We start from the raw sequence: 12,994 nt of genomic DNA, 5'->3' as shown, positions 1-12,994 counted from the left end.
TCACGTCTCGGTTATTTTACTGCCTGCGGCCGGGCAGTCTTGATCCGCGTGTCTGTTGATCGGCTGAATTTCCAGTTAAAACATGTCCGTGAAAACGTGTCCGTGAATTTTATTTTGCTATCAGTTATTTGGGGGTTGATACTCTAGAGAGGCAGAATCTCACTTTCACATTTTTGTTAATGCACTGGGGAGTGACTGGCTGTATGGCGCCTATTGAACGGGTCATCGCCAATGTCCGTTCGCATATAAAATAAGTTTGAAGATCAGTTCCATGTCTCTCGCTTCACGGTACGCACAAAAACTGAGAACAGGGCACCGTCATCCAGCCCCTGCTGTATTTATAACATCACATATATTTTCGTCCGATTACAACAAAGACTGCCATAAACTGGCACGTCCGCGACTACTGTAGGAGCGTTGACTGTCGTGCTCCACTGACTCAACTTCAGGTCTTAATAACTTTGTAACTATACCACACAGTCCAGTGAAAGTTTTACAACCCAGTAACATCAATTTAGAGAACACACTCCATGAATCAAAACACCAACAACATATTTCTGAGGGAAAATAAAAAATTCCAAAATGTGATTAAAAAAATGTAAGACGTCAAAAGGTACATATTGTAGGCGCCATCTATGCCAAATATAATTCACTCAAAAAGGGTATAAACTTTTTTCGGTAAGCTTAATGTGGCCTAAACACACACAGAACTCATCATGCCCATAACAGTCACAAAAACTGAGTTACATGCACACAAAAATACAAAAATTTGTAAAATTACCTGAAAAACACGGATTTTCGAAGTGTGGTAGCACAAAAGGGACAAGTGGTATCCCAGCCAAATTTCACACACTGCATAAGTAGACCATAATGATATATATATCAAAATTTCAGCATGTTATTGCAAGACATTTGTGTAAATGGATGATGACAGATGTATTTGGTGATGTGGCCATTGTTCCACAACGCAATTTTGTAAAAACATATCGTTAACTGTTCTGCCTCTTCTTATCCTCTCCCACAACTGTTTAATCACTAAGCAACAACATATGGACAGATTAACACAACCCATCATTAATGTTTACTGCACCTTAACTACTAAAAACCAGTCGATTGTGCTTCGAACAGAAGTTCTCCCACGCTTTAGCTACTGTACTCTGTACATTGAGTGGCAAATTGTAGTGTCTTCCTGACACTGTGATAGGAACTGGAACTGTCATAAGAATATGTTCAAAAGGAATCCAACACCCGTCTGCCAAACATGGTCAATGAAATGATCTTGCTGGTCCTGCTAGTGTCATGAAGTTCACAAGTTTCGTGGAAGACGGTGTGGTTTCATCTGAGTCCTCCTGTTGTACCAATGGTGGTAGCGTCCTCGTAGTATCAAGTGGTCCACAACCTGTTATCCACCAGTGAGATCATATTTTGAACTGAACTTAGTATCGCGGACCAGTGCAGTTGCTGTCCCACCATAGACACGCTACAACACAGATTTACCTGTCATGGCCACTGGCTTGAAAGACAATTAGCGTTTCTAACACTGTCGGATGAAACTGCCTTTCCGGCTGATATCCTGTTGCGTCCAGACTAACTCCTACTTTCCGAGGGCAAAGTCAAATACAACCGCATGGCTGTTGGGCCAGTATGTTCATTAAACTGTAAATAGAGGGGGCGATTAAAACCCGTACGCCTCCCGCCAATATATGGCCACCGCATGTTGGATTGTGTTAGCGACTGCTACTGTATCGCGACTTTTTCGCCACCTTGCTGAGTCTTGCATTTCGTTGTCAAGGCATCAGATGAGTTAACTGGTCCTAGTGGCTTTATAGTCACTGATTCGCAGTTTATTTCATTCTTGTGGCCCTGTTGGTCTTGTTTAAAAAGAAAAACAGTCAAGGCACTGGACCGTCAAGCTGCTGGTACGTGTTCGGGTTTTGGTCGTGGCTTGGTTTTTTATGTTTCTTTCGATTTTTCTGATAATGAAAAAGTCTGTCTTTCCTTTTTTTAAGTAAAACATCGGGAGGTAAAAAAAGTGTTTAAGATAGTTTTTGAAGAAGCGTTAGGGCAAGTGACTGGAAACCAGAGGCTGAAAAAAGACAAAAAGTGATAAAATGTTCATCCTTAAAGCGGAAGCAGCGAGAAACAAGTAGAAAAAACATTCTTAAGGAGACGGCTCGAAATAAGTGGGAAATAGGGTTCGAACCCCGATGAGGCACAAATTTTCATGTGTCGCAAGCAGCTGACGTCAATCTATAGTCGCAGAATGCGAATCTAATTCGTAATGTTTACCTAAAAAGACGGTCAACGCACCCGACAGGTGTGAGGGGGCCTCTGGTTCGGTATCCAGTATTGCTGGGGATTTTTCTTCGGTGGAAGGATCGGTCCAGAGTGCACTCAGTCTCTTAGTGCCAGTTGAGGATCTACTAGACCGAGTGGTGGAGGCTCCAGGCCACGGAAACTGAGAACGGCCGGGAGAGCAGTGTCTTGACCCCACAGCCCTCCACAACCGCTACGGTCGCAGGTTCAAATCCTGCCTCGGGCATGGATGTGTGTGATGTCCTTAGGTTAGTTAGGTTTAAATAGTTCTAAGTTCTAGGGGACTGATAACCTCAGAAGTTAAGTCCCATAGTGCTCAGAGCCATTTGAACCATATGAACCCTCCAACCGCATCCAATGACGTCACCTGTCTGAGCATGGCATGGTGCCCGGTCGGTACCGCTGGACCCTCCGGGACTCGTGGGGCGGACAGTATAATTTACCTATGTACATGGCCGTGTATTGCTTGGTGGGCACACTCTACTAAACACTCCATACACTATCGTGCCGATGTATTTTAACATCCAGAGTAGATCCAGAATGAAATTTTCACTTTGCAGCCGAGTGTGCACTGGTATGAAAATCCCTAGCAGATTAAAAGGGTGTGCCGGACCGAGACTCGATTTCTGGACCTTTGCCTTTCGCGGGCAAGGGCTCTACCAACTGAGCTGCCCAAGCACAACTCGCGTCCCGTCCTCACAGCACTACTTTCGCCAGTACCTCGTCTCCTACGTTTATAACAGCCCTACATGAAACGGTGAAAACTGAACTGTAACTATAGAACACGTGTTCTCAAAAAACACAATGAGATACTTGTCGCAAAATGTAACAACAGAAGGTTCAGTTTATCATCTTTTCGCATAGGGAAAATATAAAGTTAGTGAAAATTTGGTTGAAGAAATGAATTAAAAATGCTAATAGAAATTAGTTCCTATTAGAATTTTTAACTCATTTCAAAATTTGCTTGAAGAAATGAATTAAAAATGATAATAAAAATTAATTCCTATTAGCATTTTTAATTCATTATTTCAAGCAAATTTTCGCAAACTATATATCAAATGGTTCAAATGGCTCTGAGCACTATGGGGTCCGCAGCTCGTGGTCGTGCAGTAGCATTCTCGCTTCCCACGCCTGGGTTCCCGGGTTCGATTCCTGGCGGGGTCAGGGTTTTTCTCTGCCTCGTGATGACTGGGTGTTGTGTGATGTCCTTAGGTTAGTTAGGTTTAAGTAGTTCTAAGTTCTAGGGGACTGAGGACCATAGATGTTAAGTCCCATAGTGCTCAGAGCCACCACTATGGGACTTAACATCTGAGGTCATCAGTCCCCTAGAACTTCGAACCACTTAAACCTAACTAACCTAAGGACATCACACACATCCATGCCCGAGGCAGGTTGGAACCTGCGACCGTAGCGGTCTCGCGGTTCCATACTGAAGCGCCTACAACCGCTCGGCCACAACGGCCGACGAACGCGGAATCCAAAGGCAGCAACGCTAGCCACTAGATAACGAGCTGCGGACACTTTCAGCTTAGTTTTCACTGTTTCAGGTAGGGCTGTGTTTGAGTACGAATCGAACTGCTCGAGCAGTTTACGTCACAGTTCTAGAAATCTCGGATTCTTTTCGATCTTTTGATCGGTCTGCTATCTAGTTACTTCTGTTGGTACTACATCCACGACCTACCTTGGCGTTTGTATGGCACTGTTGATTTTATTATTAATAATAATAATAATAAGTGTGAACCACGGACTAAAATATCTTCCAGAGTATATGGTATGTGTAACAACGGCGACTAATCAGTAAATAAGAATTTGCTATCATGTTTCTGTCAAATAGCGTGCTTTCGCTCCTTCCGCGATCTATTGTCGTCTGATGGTACTACGTACTGATCAACTCGAGTACTGCCGCTGTAATTTGTTTTCGCAATAGGAATTAGTCGGTTTACCACGCCATATTTTTAGGCATTTAATTTTCATGATTATTTCCGTATAAATTCGAAGTAAATCGGCTAGGAGCTTTGAAGTAAGTTGGTCAAGTATACACACACGCACACACTGAGGTGACAAAAGTCATGGAATAACCCCTAATATCGCCTAGGATCTCCTTTCGTCCGACGTTGTGGCTTGCAGAAATATTGAGCCATACTACATCTGCAGCCGTCTGTAATTGCGAAAGTGATGCCGGTGCAGCGTTTTGCGCATGAACAGAACTCTCGATTACGTCCCATAAATATTCGATGGGATTCGTGTCGGGCTATCTGGGTGCCCAAATCATTTGATCGAATTGTCTAGAACGTTCTTCAAACAAATCGCGAACAATCTACAGCTACATCTACATACATACACCGCAAGCCACCATACGGTGCGTGGTGGATGGTACCCTGTACCACAACTAGTCTTCTCCTTTCCCGTTCCTCACGCAGATAGAGCGAGGAAAAAACGACTGTCCAAATGCCTCCGTATGAGCCCTAATTTCTCGTATCTTATCTTCGTGGCCCTTACGCGAAATGTATGTTGGCGGCAGAAGAATCATGCTGCAGTCAGCTTCAAATGCCTGTTCCCTTAACTTGTTTCTCCGCAGCTCGTGGTCTAGTGGTTAGCGCTGCTGCCTCTGGATCACGAGATCCTGGGTTCGATTCCCGGCCTGGTTAGGGACTGGGTGTTGTCGTGATCATTTCAACATCATCATCATTATTGGTGACAGCGGCAAGATTGGATTGCGTGAACAATTGGAGTGAGTAAAAATTGGGACTTCGTACTGGCGCTGATGAACGCGCAGTTGAGCGCCCCACAAACGAAACACCGCCACCGTCTCTAAACTTCCTCAGTAGTGTGTTTTGAAATGAATGTCTTCTTCACTTCAGGAATTCCCACTTGAGCTCCCGAAGCATATCCGTAACACTTCGATGCAGACCAAACCTACGAGCAACAAATCTAGCAGCTGGCCTTCCAATTGCTTCGATGTCTTCTTTCAATCCGACCTGGTGCTGATCCCAAACACTCGAGCAGTGCTCAAGAATAGATCGCATTAGCCTCATATATACGGTCTCCTTCACAGATGAACCACTCTTTCCCAAAATTCTCCCAATGAACCGAAATCAAACATTCGCCATAGCTACCAAAATCCGTATATGCTCGTTCCGTTTCGTATCGCTTCGCAGCGTTACTCTCAGATACTTAAATGACGTGACTGTGTCAAGCAGAACACTACTAATGCTGTATGCAAACATTACGGGTTTGTTTTTCCTACTCATCTGCATTAACTTACATTTTTCTACATTAACAGCCAGCTGCCATTTTGTCTAGGTCATCTTGTACGAACCTACAGTCACATATCTTCGACGCCTTCCTGTACACCACAGCCTCATCAGCGAACAATCGCAGATTGCTTCCCACCCTGACTGCCAGATCATTCATGTACGTAGACCATAGCAATTGTGGCCCAATGGCATGCTTGGGAACATTAAGTCCATGAATGACTGCAAATGGTCTCCAAGTAGCCGGACACAACCATTTCCAGTCAGTAATTGGTTCAGTTCGAACAGAGGACCGTCTAAACACAGCCCACACCATTATGGGGCCACCGCGAGCTTGCACAGTGCCTCACTGACAACCTGGGTTCATAGCTCGTGTGGTCTGCGCCACACTCAAACCCTATCATCAGCTCTTACCAACTCAAACTGGGACTCATCTGACCAGGCTACTGTTTCCCAGTCGTCTAGGGTCGAATCAATATGGTCACGAGCCAAAGAGAAGCGCTGCAGGCGATGTCGTGCTGTTAGCAAAGGCACACGCATCGGTCATCTGCTGCCATAATTCATTAACGCCAAATTTTGGCGCGCTATCCCAGTGAATACGTACATCATACGCCTCACGTTGATTTCTGCGGTTATTTCAAGCAGTGTTGCTTGTGTGTTAGCTCTGACACCTTTACGCAAATGCCGGCCGCGGTGGTATAGCTGTTCTAGGCGCTCAGTCCGGAACCGCGCGACTGCTACGGTCGCAGGTTCGAATCCTGCCTCGGGCATGGATGTGTGTGATGTCTTTAGGTTAGTTAGGTTTACGTAGTTCTAAGTTCTAGGGGACTGATGACCACAGATGTTAAGTCCCATAGTGCTCAGAGCCATTTTACGCAAACGCCGCTGCTCTCGGTCGTTAAGTGAAGGCCGTCGACCACTGTGTTGTCCGTGGTGAGAGGTAATTCTTGAACTCTGATATTGTCAGCACACTCTTGACACTGTGGATCTCGGAATATTGGTTTCCAAAGTAGAATGTCCCGTGGGTCTAGTTCAAACTATCATTTAGGGTTAAAAGTCTGTTATTAGTGTCGAGCGGACATAATAACGTCGGAAATATTTTCACATGAATCACCTGAATATAAATGACAGCTCCACCAATGCACTGCCCTTTGACACCTTGTATATGTGATAGTACCACCGTCTGTGCGTATGCATATCGCTGTGCCATGACTTCTCTTGAAGGTAAGCTGTGCAACGTTTTATCAAGACTGTGTGAAGATATCGTTAGCTGCGACCTATATAAGAGTTTTTTTCTGTTTTCTTTCTTGCTTTCTTTCCTTTTTCGTAGCTCTACACGAATTTTTTATAACTTAACTTTATATTAATTTAAATATTAGTTAGTTGAATAATCTAATTATTGATAATGAATTAATTGTATTATTATAATTAATATAAATAATTTCATTAAAATAATAATTTATATTATATAAGTGGATATTGCATCACAGACACAGTCTCTTTGACTCTTCAGGAATGTCACTAAACCCGCCCAAAGATGTAAACAACCATGCATGAGCAGCGCCTATTAGACGGGCGATCAGTTCCAGTCATTCCACAATGAAGGAGGTACACGGCTCGTGTTGTCTATAGTTCAACCATGCCTAGACCGTCAATACTGCGGTTCGATCGCGTCCGCATTGTTACTTTGTGCCAAGAAGGGCTCTCAACAAGGGAAGTGTCCAAGCGTCTCAGAGTGAACCAAAGCGATGTTGTTCGGACATGGAGGAGATACAGAGAGACAGGGACTTTCGATGACATGCCTCGCTCAGGCCGCCCAAGGGCTACAACTCCAGAGGATGACGGCTACCAACGGATTACGGCTCTGAGGAACCCTGACAGCAACGCTACCAGACAACGAGGTCAGGCTGAACGGACACACTGTCAAGCGAGTGCAGCAAGTTGGAGGTTCCCTGATGTTTTGTGGTTGGCCACCATGTTCTCCAGACGTGAACACTATCGAACATCTCCAGACATGAACACTATGGAACATGCCTGGGAAAGATTGAAAAGGGCTGTTTATGGACGAAGTGACCAACCAAACACTCTGAGGGATCTACGCCGAATCGCCGTTGAGGAGTGGGACAATCCGGACCAACAGTGCCTTGATGAACTTGTGGATAGTATGCCACGACGAATATGGGCGTGCATCAATGCAAGAGGACCAGCTACTGGGTATTAGAGGCACCGGTGTGCACAGCAATCTGGACTACCATCTTCGAAGGTCTCGCTGGATGCTTGTAAAACATGGAATGTGTGGTTTTCATGAGCAATAAAAAGGGTGGAAATGATGTTTATGTTGCTCTCCATTCCAATTTTCTGTACAGGTCCCTGAACTCTCGGAAATGAGGTGATGCAAAGCCTTTTTTTTATATGTGTATATCCGTGTGTAGCTGGATCACTACAATTGGAATAAAACCGTGGATTTGTATGAATTACAAACAAATAGACACTCCTCTTTGTACAAACAGAAAGATAAATACACTCCTGGAAATTGAAATAAGAACACCGTGAATTCATTGTTCCAGGAAGGGGAAACTTTATTAACACATTCCTGGGGTCAGATACATCACATGATCACACTGACAGAACCACAGGCACATAGACACAGGCAACAGAGCATGCACAATGTCGGCACTAGTACAGTGTATGTCCACCTTTCGCAGCAATGCAGGCTGCTATTCTCCCATGGAGACGATCGTAGAGATGCTGGATGTAGTCCTGTGGAATGGCTTGCCATGCCATTTCCACCTGGCGCCTCAGTTGGACCAGCGTTCGTGCTGGACGTGCAGACCGCATGAGACGACGCTTCATCCAGTCCCAAACATGCTCAATGGGGGACAGATCTGGAGATCTTGCTGGCCAGGGTAGTTGACTTACACCTTCTAGAGCACGTTGGGTGGCACGGGATACATGCGGACATGCATTGTCCTGTTGGAACAGCAAGTTCCCTTGCCGGTCTAGGAACGGTAGAACGATGGGTTAGATGACGGTTTGGATGTACCGTGCACTATTCAGTGTCCCCTCGACGATCACCAGTGGTGTACGGCCAGTGTAGGAGATCGCTCCCCACACCATGATGCCGGGTGTTGGCCCTGTGTGCCTCGGTCGTATGCAGTCCTGATTGTGGCGCTCACCTGCACGGCGCCAAACACGCATACGACCATCATTGGCACCAAGGCAGAAGCGACTCTCATCGCTGAAGACGACACGTCTCCATTCGTCCCTCCATTCACGCCAGTCGCGACCCCACTGGAGGCGGGCTGCATGATGTTGGGGCGTGAGCGGAAGACGGCCTAACGGTGTGCGGGACCGTAGCCCAGCTTCATGGAGACGGTTGCGAATGGTCCTCGCCAATACCCCAGGAGCAACAGTGTCCCTAATTTGCTGGGAAATGGCGGTGCGGTCCCCTACGGCACTGCGTAGGATCCTACGGTCTTGGCGTGCATCCGTGCGTCGCTGCGGTCCGGCTCCAGGTCGACGGGCACGTGCACCTTCTGCCGACCACTGGCGACAACATCGATGTACTGTGGAGACCTCACGCCCCACGTGTTGAGCAATTCGGCGGTACGTCCACCCGGCCTCCCGCATGCCCACTATACGCCCTCGCTCAAAGTCCGTCAACTGCACATACGGTTCACGTCCACGCTGTCGCGGCATGCTACCAGTGTTAAAGACTGCGATGGAGCTCCGTATGCCACGGCAAACTGGCTGACACTGACGGCGGCGGTGCACAAATGCTGCGCAGCTAGCGCCATTCGACGGCCAACACTGCGGTTCCTGGTGTGTCCGCTGTGCTGTGCGTGTGATCATTGCTTGTACAGCCCTCTCGCAGTGTCCGGAGCAAGTATGGTGAGTCTGACACACCGGTGTCAATGTGTTCTTTTTTCCATTTCCAGGAGTGTAGATGGAACTCCACAGCAGACATGCCCCACATGTACCCACGGCCATCCGACGATAGTTAAAGATTCCAGTACACATGGCTTCATCGAGATTGGACCTCAGATCAATGGAAACGTGTCACCTGGTCTCGTTACACCAGATCGATGGTCGTGTCCATTCACCTGAGCTTCCACGGGGCCTATGGTAATAATAGAAGGCGCCACAACCGCTGTGGACTACATGAACCCTGTTGCGGATCATACACATCCTTTCATGCTTGATACCTTCCCGACAGAGATAGCATCTTCCAGCAGAACAACTGTCCGTATCACTGGGCTAGAACCGAGCTAGAATGGTTCGAGAAGCATGTTAACTTAACGCTGGTGGGTTGGCAACCAAATGCACCTAATCTGAACTCTATGGAACATATTTTGGACGCTATCGGGTGTCAGTTCCGAGTCCACAAACCACAGGCGCGAAATTTACGGGAATTGCATGACCTGTGCCTACACATGTGGTGCCACATACCTTCTGAAACCTACTCAGGACTTGTGGATTTCCAGCCATTGCTAATCGCTGTTCTATTCCGTTCAAATGGAAGAGCAATGTCTTATTATGCAGGAAGCTAGAATGTTTTGGATAATCATTGTGAAAGCAAAGACAAAAAAGCGCTAATTGCAGTGCTAGGCGCTGTGGTAAATGTGTTGGGGGCTTATATAGTTAACACAACGAAACTCGGTCTCGAAACCTGAAGAAAATCCAAAGAGATTCTGGTCGTATGTGGAGTATGCTAGCGGCCACATGCGGTCAGTGCCTTCTCTGGCCGATAGCAATGGAAATACTATCGACGACAGTTTTTCCAAAGCAGAGCTACTAAACACAGCCTTCAGAAATTCCTTCACCACAGAAGACGAAGTAAATATTCCAGAATTCGAATCAAGAACAGCTGCCAACATGAGTAACATAGAAGTAGATATCTTCGAAGAAGTAAAGCAACTTAAATCACTTAATAAGACCATGTCTTCCGGTCCAGACTTTATACCATTTAGGTTCTTTTCAGAGTATTTTGATGCAGTAGCTCCATACTTAACAACTGTATACAACCGCACGCTCGACGAAAGGTCCGTACCCAAAGACTAGAAAGTTGCACAGAGCACACCAATATTCAAGAAAATCAGTAAGAGTAATACACTTAATTAGAAGCCCATATCAATTATATCGACAGGCAGCAGGGTTTTGAAAGATATATTGTGTTCGAACATTATTAATCGTCTCAAAAAGAACGGTCTATTAACAAACAGTCAACACGAATTTAAAAAACATCGTTCTTGTGAAACACAAGTAGCTCTTTACAAACACGAAGTGTTGAGTGCTATTGGCAAGGGATTTCAAATTGATTCCGTATTTCTGGATTTCCAGAGGGCTTTTGACACTCTGTCACAAAAGCTGCTTGTAATGATATTGCCTGCTTATGGAATATCGCCTGAGTTACGTGACTAGATTAGTGATTTCCTGCCAGAGAGGTCACAGTTCGTAGTAACTGGCGGAAAGTCGTCGAGTACAACAGAAGTGATTTCTGGCGTTCCCCTAGCTAGTGTTACAGGCCTTCTGATGTTCCTTATCTATATAAACGATTTAAGAGACAATCTAATCAGCTGTCATAGGTTGGTTGCAGGTGATGCTGTGGTTTATCGTCTTGTAAAGTCATCAGAAGATCAGAACAAAATTGTAAACGATTTAGAAAAGATATTTCTATGGTGCAAAAATTGGCAACTGACCCTAAATAATGAAAAGTGTGGGGTCATCCACATGAGTGCTAAAAGGAATGTGTTAAACTTCGGTTACACGATAAATCAGTGAAATCCAAAAGGTCGTAAATTCAACTAAACACATAGAAATTACAATTACGAATATCTTAAATTGGAAAGAACACTAAGAAAATGTTATTAGGAAGGGGAACGAAAGACTTCCTTCTACTGGCAGAACACTTCGGAAGATGCAACAGATCTACTAAAAAGACTCCCTACACTACGCTTGTCCGCCCTCTTTTGGAGTACTGCTGCGCGGTGTGGGATCCTTACCAGATAGGATTAACGGAGTACAGAGAAGAGCAGCACCTTTTCTATCATCGCGAAATAGAGGAACGAGTGTCACTGAAATGATACAGGATTTGGCGTGGACATCAATAAAACAGAGGCGTTTTTCGTTACGGCGGGACCTCCTCACGAAATTTCAATCACCAACTTTATCCTCCGAATGTGAAAATATTTTGTTCACGCCGACCTACTGAACCGTGCCGTTTGTCACGGTTCCTGTTTTTCCCTTGGTTTACTCCTGTTTGGAGTTTCCGCGCTTTCCTAGAGGGCGTTGCGGAGCCTCCACGAGCTAGAGAGCCTGTATACAGAGAGAGTGGCCATAGGTGAAGTTGCCCGTGATTGGTTGATTAGCTTTGGCAGAAAAATGGCGCCAAACGTCTCTCGCGCTTCCTATGTTCGCCGTGCTTTTGAGTTGAATTGAAGTGTAGAAGACTTTTGGAAACGATTAAAAGGTATTTGAATTATTGAGAGACTTGTTATGCTTTGTGCATGCATGTTCGATTTAGTTGTATATCGTTTTTAGTACGTAATTAGCGTTTGCGATCTTAAATGCGAGTTGAAATAATGAAGCGTTTTGTGATGAAATCGGTAGGCCTACATGTTTGAAGTAAACACCTTAGTAATTGTACAGTATTGTTTTTGACATCTGTAATTCGTTCTGCAGACTTTCGTAAACGATGCAAGGTTGTGCTGCATTTGGTTGTTCCAATAGAGGCGAAGGTGGATTTTGCATGTTAGCATTTCCACGCAATGAAGAAAGCAGTGGGCAGTCGCATACAAGAGGGCTGACATAAACCAAACAGGAGCCTTGTGGAAACCAACCAAGTACTCTTATCTATGCGATGTAAGTCGTTTTTGCTTTTTACTACATATAAAACAACTTGCAGTATACATAGTAAAATTTGAAAACAGACCTGTAAATTGGCTGTGTGAAAATTATTATACTACGTTATTCTTATAAGCAAAGGTATTTAGCGAATGATTTCGCCATATTGTCTTGTGCTTTTGATTCGGTGAGTGTGTACTCCACTACTACACTACTCGCCATTCAAAAGTCCCGCCCGCAGTTTGGCAGGAAAACGGTCGCCGTATCGTCTGGTTGGCCGCTCTCTCCCTATACAGGCTCTCTACCCACGAGCGCGCTTCTAGCGCGCCCGCTGGGAGGAGGCGCCGTGTGCCGTGCCCTGGGCGGAGGGAGCAGCTGAGACGAGTGTTTGGCCCTGGACGACCGTTCTGCAGCGGGACGCTCGGTCCCTCTATGCTAAGTCTGGATGGGTCCGAAAACCCGGGGCGTGAGCACACAAGCAGCCGTAAATCTGTGGGCAACGTTTGGTTTCCGTTCATGGGCTGGGGAAGCTATGAAGTCCGTCTGCGGCTGCCAATAACCTCCAGAAGTTGGTGTCGTCA

Source organism: Schistocerca americana, chromosome 3 (genome assembly GCF_021461395.2).
Source record: "Schistocerca americana isolate TAMUIC-IGC-003095 chromosome 3, iqSchAmer2.1, whole genome shotgun sequence".
Lineage (NCBI taxonomy): Eukaryota > Metazoa > Arthropoda > Insecta > Orthoptera > Acrididae > Schistocerca > Schistocerca americana.
The sequence above is the reverse complement of the archived record's forward strand: the minus strand, read 5'-3'. Positions refer to the sequence as shown.